This window comes from Phyllostomus discolor, chromosome 2 (genome assembly GCF_004126475.2).
Source record: "Phyllostomus discolor isolate MPI-MPIP mPhyDis1 chromosome 2, mPhyDis1.pri.v3, whole genome shotgun sequence".
Lineage (NCBI taxonomy): Eukaryota > Metazoa > Chordata > Mammalia > Chiroptera > Phyllostomidae > Phyllostomus > Phyllostomus discolor.
Window position 1 is genome coordinate 178,290,693 of NC_040904.2, and position 15,914 is coordinate 178,306,606.

General features: G+C 38.7%; 1 protein-coding gene across 2 annotated transcripts in view; it reads right to left on the minus strand.

Moving 5' to 3' along the window:
• The window catches only part of FAR2 (fatty acyl-CoA reductase 2), a 115,850-nt gene that overhangs the window by 67,545 nt on the left and 32,391 nt on the right, over positions 1-15,914 (minus strand). Inside the window, exon 1 of one of the 2 annotated variants that reach the window (XM_036019210.1) lies at positions 10,942-11,058. The exons of the other annotated variant lie outside the window; for it this stretch is intronic. The gene's annotated coding sequence lies outside the window, so the exon portion shown is untranslated. Of the gene's footprint in view, positions 1-10,941; positions 11,059-15,914 lie in introns of those variants that run through there. 2 annotated transcript variants of the gene reach the window in all.

The following is a 15,914-nucleotide window of genomic DNA, read 5'->3' on the forward strand; positions in this document are numbered from 1 at the left end:
ACAGTATCTGCTCAACAGAGAAGGAAAGGGACCTCCTTCTTACCCATAACTTAAAGTTACCCACCCATTGTTCATTAACCCCAAGAAAGATGGAAGGGATAATGTATGTTGATTATCAGGAATTAAACAGATAATAAGAAACCATGGTCAGGGATAGACGGTTAGCCCTCTATACATCGTCTATACACATGAACAATCTTTTGTTTCAGAGAGTTCAGTATAATGTTTCCATTTTCTTTAATTTATATTCCCTTCCCAAAGATTTTAAGTAAATTCTTTAATATTGCCGGCCAAATGCCTTGAAAAAATATTTTTCTAGCTCTTAGTAACTAAGGAGACAAATCTGCTGACAGACACCAGAAATCAGAAATATAACCATCACAGCACATAGGGTGCCCTGCAGAAAATGAGGACCCTCCACACTCCAACAGATCCCTCATTTCTCAACAAGATAAAAAATAACCTTCTTATAAAGAGGGAAAGTGCCATTTGCTTTAAATTTTATTTTCTATTCTTATCTCTAAAAATCTAAGTAAAATACAGGGCCCAGCAGAAGTAACACCTGCTTGAGTATGGTTGGTAGGATGATGATACGGGTGTAATAATTTATAGTTTTAATTTGAACATTTCACCTAAAATGTCATACGCTGTGCTTGAGTGTGATATTGCTGTGTTACCGAATTACATGCTTATGATTTTATAATAAAAAGGGGAGGTTATTTGTGCATTAAAAATATTAAGAATGTTCGATGTTCTTTCAAATACGCCACCTCGTTATACTTTTGCAGGGTGTTCCACCATCTTGTCTCTACGATCTTCCCAAGTGGAACCCTTTGGCTCTAAAATAAACTAGTGTTCTATATCATTGTTCAAAATAACTGTTTAGAGGAATTCAGAGGCTTCACACACTGGTTCTCAACCAGGATGGAACTAGGACTAACATGATATCAGAGTGGAATGAAAGAAGTGTGGACATTAGATACACATCCAAACTCTGTGACAAGACTGACGGAAAAGATATGTGCACTCTACTCTGCTAAATCAAAATGATTTTGGATGGATTAGAATCTCACTTTGGAAGAAACTCACCATCATAAATAGGTTTGTCTTTCCAAAATAGTTCAAAAAGGAAACTAACAGTTTAAACCTTTTTCCAGAGCAAAATTTGCATAAGAACTTTTGAATTAACACCTTATAGTCACGTTAGTAACAAAGACCTTGTCCCAGTCTTTGTGAGTCTTCACTGTGAGAAGTGGAAAGAGCAGCAGTTGAAGGCTGAAGGGAATTCTCAGGTTCTGTGCTATTACATTAATACATGAAGCAAGTACAGAGGTTTGATGATGGATTTGGGAACAAAACTTCTAGTTTCCCTTTCTCCCAATTCCTTTACTCTTAGGGAACTTAACTCATGGAGGAAACTATATAATAAAACCAGAATGATATGTAACTTCTGTTAAGATAATTAAACAAGGAGGCCATTAGATCGAGGTGACTTTAATACTAATGTCTTAGTATATTATGCAAGAAAACCAAAACCTAAGCCTGCTACACTTCAAAGTTAAGAAATTGAAACCAAAGGACAACCAATCACAACCAACCAATTAGGCTTTCCCAAAATGAAATGACTGAAGCTATAGCCCATCAAATAATTCCCTTGCTTTGTTTCCACCTCTTCTCTATCAGACAAAGTCTTTCCCCTAGCTCCTGTCTGTGAAGGGCTTCCAAGCACTTCTGGGGTGGCACTGCCCAGTTCGAATGGATTTTTGCTCCAATGAGCTCATAAAAATTTTAAGTATGTACCAGCTTATTTTTTAACACCTCCCAGTGCAAATATCATCCAAAAAAAGAAATGAAAAGGATTGCTAATATTTGTCAAGCACTTATTAGGTTGCAGACAAATGTCCCATGTCCCATATAATTATTTTCTCATATAATCCTTCCAATAATACCATGAGGTAACAAACGAGGACTCTCGGCCCAGGGAGCTTAAATAACTTGTGCAAGTCCAGTAACAGAAGAAGAGCAGGAATTTGAACGCAGGAACTCTGTCACCAGAGGCTGTTTTCTTCTGTAGGAAACCAGTAAGATGCCTTTACCTAAATATGGGGTTGACCAAAAAGTTCATTTGGTTTTTTCCATAAGATGGTTCTAGTGGCGCTTATTTATCTTCAGCTTCATGGGAAGCAATTTTGTTAGATTGTATTGTACTGTCATATCAGCCTGAATTTAAAAGGAAATCAAAGTTTGTGAATTTTTGTGTAGCCATTTTAATATTGAAGATGGAAGGAAATAAACATTTTGGGCTTATTATGCTTTATTATTTCAAGAGAGGTAAAAACACAATTGAAATGCAAAACAAGATTTGTGCAGTGTATGGAGAAGACGCCCTGCATGCCTTGTGACCTATGGAACGTGTCAAAAGTGGTCTGTGAAGTTTCATGCTGGAGATTTCTCGCTGGATGATGCTCCTTGGTCAGGTAGACCAGTTGAAGTTGATAGCGATCAAACTGAGGTATTCATTGAGAACGATCCACGTTCTACCACGTGGGAGATAGCTGACATACTCAAAATATCCAAATCATTAAATTATTGGTGAAAATGAAAAATGTGTCTTTTATTTTACGGAAAAAACTAAATAGACTCTTTGGTCAGTCTAATATTTCTCCAGGTTGAAGAGCATGCACCTTCACCTTCACACATAATTCAGTTTGGAAATAACAGGAGAGCTAAAATCTTTTAAAAAATGAAAGCAAGGTGAGGCTTTAAGGTGTCTGAACTTTTGCTAATATATAACTATTGGGCAAAGCTCTGGCAAGTCCACCCCAGGGGGAATGTGATTGCCCTCATTCACTTTTGCTGCTTACCTCATAATCTCCACATCAGCATTTGTCCTACTTTCTTATAAGATAGCTATTCTGTCACTGTGAACTTTTATCAACAATAATTACAACAATAGCTACAAATTTGTGCCCCAGGCCTTCTGCTAAGGGATCACATTTAATCCTTAGCGCAATCCTAGGAAGCTGGCAAGGTCAGGACGGGTGAGAAGAGGGAGGCTTAAAAAGGGGAAGCAACTTGCCCAAAAGTTTTTTTATGTACAAAGTTAACTAGTTACTTGTTAATTAATGTTACTTTCATATCCCCTAGCTTCAGAAAAGGACGTGGGGCAAATAAGTACTCACTTGGTGACCCTTCAAGTAGTCCGCACCATCATACATCTTTCATATCATTGTACTCATTCTACTTTGTGATTTAAAATACCGTTTAAGCATAATACATCCCTAACTTTGGTATATGTATGCAGGGTCTGAACGTGTCCCGTGGAGAAGCCAGCTGAAGGAAAAAGAGGTGAAACGGCTGGGGAACGAAGGCCCCGCTCCCAGCTAGACATACCCAATAGAACCGAATGATCAGCCTTTTGAGCACTTAGGAGTTCATTATTAATTGAAAACACACATCTATTGTCAGACATGAGCTAGAATAAATAACATCTGATCTGGGTATGAAGCTTCAATTTTCTTTTTTAATTGACTTTTCCAGGCAAATTCAATAAAATGATCAAAGGCAACTGAAATACCATATTCTCCCCTGGACCTCTCATGTTCCCTCTATGGTAATCTATACTTGAATCCCATGTGGGAGCCCTCGGACTATAAATCTGTACCATACATGCCAAGATGACTCATAATTGACACAAAATGACATAAAATTGGATTTCAGACGACACTAGCAACCACTCTCTCCCCCTCTTCTCCCACCACCCAATACTCCACCTCCACAAAAACATTTCATATAATGCAGTTATAGCGAAAAGCAATTTCTCTTCATTCAAACATTTAAATAACATCAACAATCATTTGGCATGTACTTCACAGCACAAGTTAAACCAAGAACTCATTTTTAACCAATGTAGAACATTGCAGATTTATCGATTTTACTTCACAGGAAATTAGCCATTGATTTCTTAGGATAAATGAGTTCTTATGAGCTATGGTAAAGACCAAGGAAAAGTGAAGATGAGTTAGAAAGGCCAGTCTCTCACCCCAAGATTAATGGAGCTTGTCACTCCTACTAACAACTTTATCAACATCTGGGACTTCATTGATTGCTTGTGTTTCTCTTACCTTTTTGTCTTAAACTCTCTTGCTTCAGGTTTCTTTAGGACCAGAAAATATGACTAAGAAGAGCTGGGCAGGAGATGCGGCAGAAGAATCTAATTCAGGCCTAAAGAGCTGCAGGAGGGGCTCTCAGGGAATCCCGCAACCAGCAGCCTTTTATCAAGGAAGCTTTCTCATCTAGGGGAGAAAGGTTCGTCTCACTGTTATATCTACACGTGTGAGGTCCAGGCTCACCTCAGGCTAACGTTGGAGGAAGGCTCAGTGGGCTGGGCTCCCGGGGACAACTGTAATCACCTGTGCATTATGAAATGGTGTCAACGTCTTCTGGTTCAACAATGTTGCTATTGAAGCCAGGCACACACAGAGTTTGAGAAACATAATTTGGTTACTTTGTTGGGGATCAGGAACTGGACATTGCTTGTAATTCATGCAATCAGTCATTTATAATTGATTGCTTGTAATTCATGCAATCAGTCATTTATGATTGATTGCATGAATCAGTCATAAATGGTGACCTGCTATGTATTAAGCATGGTGCTAGGTAGTAAAGACAATGAGTTCTGAGGATAAAAAGTGCACGGAAATATATGGGCTTCCGCAGGTATCTTTCCACCTCCCTCTTAACCCAGTTCTATGTGTTTGCTTGGGGAAAGGAGAGAGATTTTGTAGATGCAGAGATATACAGTGGGCAAGAGCACCACCTTAAAAATCATGTTGTTCAGACTCCAATCACCAACCTGACATATTCTAATTAAGTAACTTTGGGCAAGTTTGTAACTGCTATGTGCTTCCTTTTCTCTGTCTGTAACCCTGGGATGAGGGTAATAATAGTGCTTCCTTCACAAGATTGCAGGGAGGATTAAAGGGATGAATTGTCAGGAATTAGGACAATGCCTGACAAATAGCACACTATCGACATTACAAATATTTTCATCATCCTTTGATATTTCTCAAGTTTTCTAGATTTAATTTGTAACACAGTGTCAATGTGTGGGCAGCTCTGCTAAAGGATTTTGTTGTTACGGACAGTTGGTTTTGCTCATCCATGGATGAGGCTTACGAATAATAGTAGAGCTTATTCACAAGAGCTATAAAATAACTAGCACAGCACCACTAACATTCTATGTTGGGCCGAAAATTCCAGTTTTAGACAGGTTATGGTGACACCACTTGTTAAAGAACCAAGTTCCTCTCTGCATCCCATTTGCTTTAGGCATTTTTTCTAAGAGAAATTTTAGCAATTTATAATCCCAACTGCCCTGTGGTTTTTATTTTATGTAACAAACACTTCTTTAGAATTATGGGCCAGCTACCCTTCTATGGACCAGATTTATAACAATGACCCATTTAATTCTCATATGAGCCATATGAGGTAGGTAACAGCTGTACCTGCCTTGGATATAGAATTCTAACTGGGCAGGGTTTTATTGTCAGCATTTAAAGATATCATTCCATTATCTTCTGATTTTCATTGTTTCTGAGAAGTTAATCATCATTTTTATTGTGGTTTTCCAGAATGTAACCTTTCCCTTCCCATACAGCTGCTTTAAGATAATTTCTCTTTGTCTTTACAGCAATATCCCAGGTGTCATTTTCTTTGTGCTCATCCTTCTTGGGGATGTGGAAACACATGATGAACACAAATTTGCATGTGGAATAAAATATAAATGAATGACTTTGCCAAGTGATAGTGAAGGCAGACCTAAGAGCCAGCGGTTAAAAATAGCATCTTGAGTAAACCCTACAAACTAAAAAAATTTAAAAATGTTCAGAGAAGGAGTAGCTAGAGAAGTGAAATAAAATCCAAGGGAGAGGTCATAGTCACGAAGTAGTACTGTCCGGGACAGTGGGAAATGGACTAGGCAGGTCAGCAAGAATAGAGGCTAGAAGTGGGCCGCTAGACTTAGCCGCATGTTTTTCTTGAGGAAATGCATTTGTTTTGTTTTTAGGGCAGAGGTAGAAGTAAAATCCAAACTTTTAAGGAGTTGCCTTACATTGTTCAGGTTCAGATTCATATACTTTTTATTGGTTGTATCTGGATGAGCATGTATTATTTCTCAAAAAATAGAATAAAATATTTCTAAGCATACACTGGGAATTTCTAACTACTATTTTTTTTAAAAGTAGTTAACCAAAATAACACTAATGGAAACAGAGAATATGTCAACCACAGATTTGTGGTTAAAATATATTTTCTACTCAGATCAAATGAAGTCCTGCAGATAGATCCTCCAGGTCCATGAGAGCCCCAGCCAGGGGCACCTTCCCAGCAAACAGAAGGACACTTCTGGGAAGGAGTGCAGACGAATGGTACCGCTGACAGTCCCCTTCCCTTCCTGGGGCGCACCGTGTTTCCTTGTAATACCTCTAGGGCTCCCCCCAGTATCATCCAGGCTTTTTATTTTTTCTTCTTTGCCCCAGACTATGAAGGCTGGCCCCACTCTCTATATTTTTCTATTTTCCCTAACAAAATTTTGTCCTTGTTATCACTGCATTTCTTATAACAGGGGGAAAAATCTGAAAACAAATATCTGACAATAAGAGAAGATAGAAATTAGTTTAGTCATTGAATTAAATAATGTGAGGTTACTTAAAAATGTCTGGGTATAATTAATAATATGGAAGAAATGTCAATATATTAAGTAAAAATATGTCTTAGCTATAGTCTGGTTCATAGAATAAAGATATTCTTACAGAAATAACAAAATATTTGAAATCAGATTTGTCCAAAAATGACATATGACCATGAGCACCATGTTAAATAAATAGTCTGGGGCAAAGAACCCCATAATGTGCCAAAATATACAACAATTCAAGTATGTGCTGAAGTTACAGGCTACCATAGGGCTATACACGAGTCACTTTTTATATCTATGTCATTTGAATGATTTACAGAGAATGTCATACACCAAAACAAAGTTTGGATTTTTCATCAGGAGATTAAGCCATCATTATAGTATACTTCTTTCACCTATAAAGTCTAGTAGCTCTTCTAACAAAGACAAAATGGAAGCCCATGAAACAGTGTTCATTATCATTGCATAAACTGTATTTTTAGTTGATGTGGTTTCATTGCATGTCACTAAATAAAACCTTCTGGACCATCTGTTTTTATATTTTGTTTTAGAATTTTTTATTGGCATTTAAACAGAAAACTAGATTGTTTCATTTAAAAAGAGAAAACTAACACAAAACACTTTTTCATTAAAATGACTATAATTAAATTTATTTGACAAGGCAACTAAGGGAGCAAAGGCATGTCAAATAGAGAATGTAAGCTATTCCAAATATTCCTTGTGGAAAACTATTTATTTAAAAAAGAATCTAAAACACTAGTTTTTCTTGCTATACCAAGTATTTGTGTCTCCCTCAAGATGCTATCCAAGTGAATTTTCCTCTAATTTATATGCCTTAAAAATATATCCCATCAGTCCTTTAATATGTCTATGAATCAAGAAGAAAAAATTTCTTCATTTGAGTACAGAAAATGTAGCACAAGAGACTGACTCAATCATTTCAGGAGACTGAATAATACATCACGAAAGTAGAAATGGATTGCAGCTCATAATCTTTCCTTCTTTACATAAAGTTACAGTTTTCAGTTGTTATTTACATATGGGCACAAAACTGATCATGTTATAACTGTAATTACTGAAAAAGGACTAAATATTGCCTTTTTACTAGTATCTAAATACAATATCCTGATGATATAGTCATCTATAAATCTGTATACGTACATACATAATCTGCTAAACTCACACATGCACACACACATTACATATTGTATTAGCACCATCTTACTGAGGGAGAAAGCAGAGGGTTTAAGTACTTGTATGGGATATAGAACAAATCTTAGTTGAAGAAAAGATATAAATCAAGTCTGAAAATTGCTGTTTATCAATGTTGCTGGAGTGTGGGGAAGAAACAATTTGTAAACATAAGGAAGATTTTTTGCTGTTTGGAAGATACGTGATGAATGGTATGAAGGTATACATTCTATAGCTGAATTTAACAAAATGAAGTAAAATAAGCAATGTTCTCTCCTTGGAATTAAAAAATACCTGCAAGTTCAAGGGGGAATACACAGTTTACTATTAGTACACATTCATTCATTCACCCATTGGTTAATGACTTGTCAGCTCCTATTATGTGCCAGGCTACTTATGGTACTTGATGATCAAACCAGAATTTATCATGCAGCTTATCTAGTGGGAAAATGAAGGAATTTTAGTTCATTTTAGTGAAATATTGTGGATCATTGTGACAACCCCCCAAGGTAATGTAATGTTAGGTTACATTTATTGAAGGATAGTATCTAGAATAATAGTATACTTAATTCTATTTTAATCTACATGATTGTGATCACAACCAAGATTTTCATGTTCCACTCTAACAGAGATATAATAAGCTGAAACAAACATTATGCAGCTGATCATGGAGGTTAAAAAAACTAAAAATTATGTCATATGAGTAATAGTTGAAAGAACTCAAGGTCTAGTTTACAGAACAAGTGACTTCAGAAGGGCACGATAGCTCTCAAACACTGAAAGGACTAACATGAAAAAAGGGAATTAAATATGTTCTTTCTAGCTTTTAAGAAACCGAACTACAATGAATGGGTGAACGATACATTGTGCATTGCTGAAGACACTCAAATAGCCAACAGATGACTGAGCTAGATGACCTTTTTATTCCTTCCAAACATAAAAGTCATGTTTAATGGCTTAATATATAATGGGAGTTAGGGAGATAAGGAAAACACTGAATTTGTTTATTTTTTCAAAGTGTTTGTTTCTATCAAGTGATTTACTTTCTGAATGATCTTAATCAACATTGATGTTCAGAGAAAGATCTTAGGTTTACTTTGTGTTATAATATAGTTCATATTATCTTGTTGCACCCATTGCCCTATTACTCACTGTGTTAGTTTTCTGGGCTGCGGTAACAAAGTACTGCAAATTTAGAACAATGGAAATTGATTGTCTCACAGTTCTGGAGGCCAGAAGCCCAAAATTAAGGTGTTGGCAAAGCCATGTTCTCCCTTAAGATGCTACGGAAGGACCTGTTCCAGGCCTCTCCTCTGGTTTCTGGTGACTCCTTGACTTGTGACAGCATAGCCCCAATTTTCACATGATTTTCTCCCTGTGTGTGTCTGCGTTCAAATTTCCCCTTTTTACAAGGATACCAGTTATATTGTATTAGGGGCCCACTTCCTTCAATATGACTTCATCTCAACGAATGACCATATAATGAAATACAGTCATATTCTGGTGTGTTGGGGTTAGGATTTCAACATATGAATTTTATGGGAACAGAGACTAGTGACAAGGAGGCAGGCCTACTCAATTCATTTCTGCCCAGCCTGCCTAGCAACACTGACTTCCAGTTTTCCACCAGCAGGGCTGGAAGTTCAGCAGCTGCCACGACCCCTTCCCAGAGTCAGAGGGAGTGAAGACACTGCTCCCATCACCAATTCAGCATGGTCTCCATCAACCATTCAAAGGCATTTGTCCTAAAGGAGTGCATCGCCTTCTGAACTGTGTAAATTCTAGACGACCTGGGGCCCAAGCTAATCCAATCTCAAAATAAATACATTGATGATGGACCCAATCCACTTCCTCTGTCAGAAAACAAGAAAAGCCTGGCAAGAGAAGACTTTAGGACTATACTTGTAAAGTCAAAAGCATTTCAAAAGACAAACGATAGCACAGGAAATACCTGGCATTCATTAAACTATGTGACATCTAATGTTTCTTTTTTATTAGAAACATTATATGATTTTTGGATTCTTCCAGTGAAATTTCTCTTGGATCCTCTTTTTCTTGTGCAATGCTTCATTCTTAGTTCAGGTCTAAATTACCTCCTGCCTAAATTTCTCCAACAGCCTCCTTGCCCGTGTTTTGGATGTGCCCTCTTTTGGTTACCTAATCATCCACACACTAACCCAACAAAAGCAGCTTGCTTCCCCCATATTAGTTTCTATTTCTATTTTGGTCACACCAAGGTTGCATTTTGACACATTCTCCCATGATTTTGCTCATTTTTTGCCCTGCTACTCGGAAGTGAAATCCCACTCATTAGTCCAATCCCATGTTTCAGATAAACACTCCGGTGCACATAATCATTTCATTTTCGGAACTGGTGCTGCAGCTGTTGTAAGTGTCTCTCACTTTAGTATTCATTGACTCTCTAATTGGCTTATATTTTATAATTTCATCTCCAGAGGCTCTTATTCTTTTTTCTTTCCAGCACATAGTTGGAGATCCGAGTTCTCAATAAATATTCCTAATACCTGAATAACAGACAATCACATTTCTCCTTAGGAAACTGACCATAATAAACCTTCTAGTTTAGCCTGATAGAAATGTAAGTGAAGAGTAACAATTGTGCATTGGCATAGCTACAAGTCAGGAAAGGCTCCATGCACACACAAATCTGAGGAAACATTCTTTGACTTCTGGCTTCTAATAAGCCTTTCTCCTATTTCATGGGACTGGGTAGCAGGGCTAGAGTTTCCTGTCCTTGAAGTTTGGGCAAAAGACTGCCCTGTCTATCCTGCAGCTGTTCACAGATGAGTAGATGAATGAGAATAGATAGCAGCAACCAGAAATGCCCACAGTCTTTACATTTCAATTCAGAGGAACAGGCACAGAAGAGGGTTTCAGTTGCTTTCAGAATGTGTGTGTGTGTGCGTGTGTGTGTGTGTGTGTGTTTCTCACATCAGGGCTGTGAGCCGGCTCAAAGCTCTCGTCCCGTCGGGAGGAAATGCCCAGCGTCTGGTTAGTGGCGAGGCAGTACAGTTAGTGCTGAAACACAAACTTACTCGAAATAGTCTTTCAGGTTACATGACTAAGCAGAGACTATGCCCTGTGCTGTGTCCAAGTTCCTGAATTTGTATAGTAGTGTGATTTTTATCTTCTTTCAATGTCTAGCAGAATTTTATCTGCAAAGAAGCATGAAAAGCCAGCAATAAACTAAACCATTTCCATCTAGTTAGGTGGCCTTCTTTAGTAAAATCAATCATCCATCCATCCATCCATCCTAACCTGTGTCAGCCTAATATCAGCCATAATATGGTTGAAACTTTACCCAGGCCTGCCCTTCAAACAAGGAAAATGAGAAAGAAGCAGGGACACCCAAACAAACCAACGTGCAAGTGGATCAAAGTCATGGTGAGAGTGTCTGTGTAATTCAGGAGAAGCCAAGTGCAGGGCACCCTCACTGTAGGCAATACTGATGAGACCCCAATGAGGCCTGATTACTCTGTGGGGGACTCTAGCTTTGCTGCATCAGTGGTGCCCCCTTCTGGCCAGTACTGTGGGGATTCTACGCAATAGCTATACTTTTGTATGAATCACCACATCCACACAGCAACAGCCTGGGTCTGTATCTAAGAGAAATGAGGAACTGCTGAAGTATTGGCATGTGTCTACACGTAATTTCTGCCTAATTTAAGCTTCCAACCAGAGGGCAGAAATGGGAAGTGAACAGTTATGTGATACAGAGGAATTCTATTATCTTTCTCCAACTGTAAAAGTCAAATGTTATTGCTAAATATATCCCACTCTCCTGATTCAAACAGATTCCAAAATGCCTTTGCCTGGCACACACGGCTATTTACAAATGAGTTGAAACCTGACTTCCCCGATTTCTCTTTTTCTCCTCCTGCACTAAGGTTTTACCTGACCAAACAAGTTTTGCTTCTTAAACCATTTTTTCCTCCTCATGAAACCCCAACTTTTCTTTTATGCTTGCCCGGGATATCTCACTCCCAGAAATCTCTGAAACCTCCCAAGACGGCCTTATGTCTGGGAAGGCTGAGAACCACTGGCCTAGCCAAGGCCCAGATCAAGTGCTCCCCCATCCATGGTTCCTGCCTGGGCTGCTCCGGGACCTAGGCATGTCTCCTTCCTCCACCGGTCCCACGGCAGTTATGTCATTTCATGCTGTGGTCTTCTTTTATTCTTATTTAGCACTTTCACTGTTCTTTCGCTTCCTTAAATGTCTGTCTGTCTTAATCCCCCAACTGGAGGCGGAAACCAGGAGAGATGATTTGCACTGTGCCTTCCACTTAGGTAGCGGCCTATAAAAATGTTGAATTGCCAGAAAAGGGTCAAAGGCATCAAACTGTTACTTTATTCACGTCAGACAAAAAGGAGCATGGTGGGAGAGCTGTGCCCTCCGTGGTGCTGTGGGTGTGACTCCTGAGTCTGAGTCCTTGTGAGAGGATAATACAAGCCATAGTTGAAGACACTCAACACAGTTTCTCAATCAGCCTTTGTCTGGATAAGGCAAGAATTTGTGTTAAGTAAACTTGGGTGATCCTTTGAAATGTAGTGTTTTCACCGTTGGGCATTGAACCTTGTAGGAACATTGCAAGCCTGATAAAATTCAAGTAAGCTACACATGTCATTGAGACTCACAGCACCAAGCATGATAAGAAATAAGCACTTGGTCCAACTCTGCACAAGGGCGATGCTTGCTGGATCCTTTGTTGATTCTTGCCCAGTTCTCCAGGAAAGAGACAGGTAAGCAGGGGATTCAGGGCCATTCTCAGTGGGTGATGATGCATTCTCACAGAATAAGCTTCTCAGTGATGACAAATATTGGAGAGTAAACATAAGAAAAGCATGATTTAAGAAACTGCATCTTTATTATGCTTTTACTTCTGGGAAATACTATCATTAAGGCATAGTCCCTAGGCTCAAATCAAAGGAAATTGATACTAATTTTTTAGAAAGAAAGAACTTCATAATGAGCATCTGGTAGCCACAAACCAGAAAAATAAAATACAGGTTTTTTTTTTAACAAGTGGATATAAGAATCAGTAAGCTCTGGACCTCTAACTGTCGGCCTCCAGCCTCCTTTAGTATCCTGCTATGTGACACCGCTGCTATTTCACAGAGACCGAGCCTTCTGAGAATTTCATGGGGGTCCAAGACCTTCTCAAGCTTTGAGGATGCCTTGTATTCTCCCTCTGTGTAAGACCCTTTGAGGTTGGCTGGTACTATTACTTCACTTCGATCTAAAGGATCCTATGGGGTTTCTTCATTTCACTGGTCTGTGTCTTCAGAGCCTTATGAATGTTGGTACCAGTCTTTCCCTTTCCCATTTTGGCTTTGATTTGGTGCTGGTTTTCACAATACCTATGTTCTGGCAGCAAACCCATTGCAAAAAAAAAAAGCAAAATAAATTCTTTTCCTTTGCAATGATTATTGCATACAATGCAGCATAAAGTTAGTGTCGAATAGCATAACACACAGGCAAATGCAAACGTTGCTTCATGGGACTTTTCTCTCCAAGGGTTTGCAGCAATTCTCTTGTCTCCAAATAGATCAAGAACCACTGCCTAGACTATTGCATCACGGAACCAACTTTGTTCTTCATATAAACACATTTTAAAATATCATTTTAGAAAGGCCCTGGAGAAGAGTTTTTTCCAAATGTTTCTTGTTTCAGCAGATGTTTTTCAAGTGTATGCTGACTTTCTTGTTTCCCTTTGAGTATATTCTTGTGTCCTTTCCTCAATGGAGGCACAGAAGAGTTAGTCACAGTCATTCAGAATTGATCTTAACTTTGCTACTTTACTCTTTATGGGATACAGAGTTGTTTATAAGAATTTTCTCTGTTACCAATATTTCACAATATAGATATTATTTTCTTTCTCAGTGATGATATGTGAGAATAGGGTCAGTGTTTGGAGAAATATGCAAGATGAAAATTCATAAGTAATAGCAGAAAGATTCACTATCATTCAGTTTGGGAAAAGAATTTAAAAGTGGTTTTACGTGATGAAGACAAATACCATATGGTCTCGCCGTAAGAGGAATCTAATGAAAAAAATGAACTAACAAACAATGGAACCACAGGCATGGAAACATGGAAAGGACTGAAAATGACCAGAGGGGAGGGGGGAGGGAATAATGGAGGAAAGAAGGAGAAGGGACTAGTCAAGCAACATGTGTGAATGACCCACAGACATGGACAACGGTGTGGGGACCGACTATGGGAGCAGGGGGTGGGCTGGGCAGAGGAGGTAAAGGAGAAAAAAATAGGGACACCTGTAATCAAATAACAATAAAAAATGATTAAAAAGTACAATTTCGCCCTGGCTGGCGTAGCTCAGTGGATTGAGCACGGGCTGGGAACGAAAGTGTCCCAGGTTCGATTCCCAGCCAGCGTACATTTCTGGGTTGCAGGCCATAACCCCCAGCAACCGCACATTGATGTTTCTCTCTCTCTCTCTCTCTCTCTCTCTCTCTCCCTCCCTTCCCTCCCTAAAAATAAATAAATAAAATCTTAAAAAAATAAAATAAAATATTAAAAAATATCATCAAAAAAAGTACAATTTCTTCAGAACATTGTGAATTAAAATTATTTAATTATATCCACTATAGGTAAGGTTCGCTAATTTGAAGAAATTATTGGAAAAGATATTTTGATTTCCAGGCAAAAAAAGTAAGGAAGACTAGATCAGAAAACATATTGAATTCTCTAATATCAAAGAACGGTTTGAAGAAAAGTCTCATGAGCAAAGTAAATAGTGATAATTTTCAGGTTCTGCCCCACCCCCACCATTGATCAAAAGTAAATACATAAAAACCAGATACTCTGGAAGCCAGAACAGCTTACGCTCTTGTGGGACAGGGGATCCACTGAGACTCCACCACACACTGCATGAACCATTTCACTGCGTTTAGCTTTGATTTCATGTTAACTAAGCAATCTTCTTCCTTACAAACCTGCAGACCCAGTACACTTAAGAGGCTGACTCCATATTTTATGACTATAGACATCTTTTAAGCCTTACCCTTCCCACCTCCCATTCTGCCTCACGCCTGTGCAAGCTGATAAGAAAGCCCAGGTGCTCTGTCACCAGCAGTAAGTTCAAATCACGTGCTGCAACCCTCAACCCAGCCCCCAGTCCCCATAAAACCCCAAACCCTGTCTGCTTTCCTCTTTCATAGCTCTTACAAGACATTTTTAGTTCAGTGTGAGAGATCTCTCCTGCTGTCCTCAGAAAGCTTCATTATGGGAACAAAACACCTTTCCATACCCTCTGTGTGTGTATGTGCACGTGCGTGTGTGTAATCAGCAGTTTGGAAGTCCCAACCAAATTTTGGGTGGGGATCCCTCCAACTCTATGGACTGGCCACAGCAGCCAAGTCACCAGGACACTGGGAGGAGGGTCCCTTGCAATGAAGATGAAATAATTTTAGTGCCTAGAAAGAAATATGCATCCAATAGAAACTTAATAAACTGGGATTCTAGTTTATATATCAATTTCTTGTTTATATACTGAGTTCATATACTGGTAGTCCAATGCAAAAATGAGGTCAAGCCTGAATTTCAGAACCTGGGAAACTGAAGACTAGTCTTTGGAAATAGGTAACTGCACTGACAGACTACTACCAGAACGGTCTACTTTTGCTTCTATTAACATATGGGAAAGCAACTTTGTTCCTGTAAGAAATACTACCCACTGCATTTGAAGGTACAGTTCTACTTTATGAGAGGCAAACTACTTTATGAGAGGCCTGCAAGGAGCAGTAGTTACCTTAAATGGGGCAGTCAAGAGAAAAAGATGTGCTCAGTTTCTGTATTACAACTCAGAGTAACCTGGCTCCATTACATTGTCTATTAAAACACTGACTGTTTCCAAGGCATGTGTTTTAAAAGGCAATGTATGGCCAGCTTTTTTCCCCAACTGTAATTGCTAAGGTTGAAAGTTGCATGAACTAGAAATACCAGAATTTTTACCCTTTTGTTATCAAATTTAAAAAATCTCTTGATACC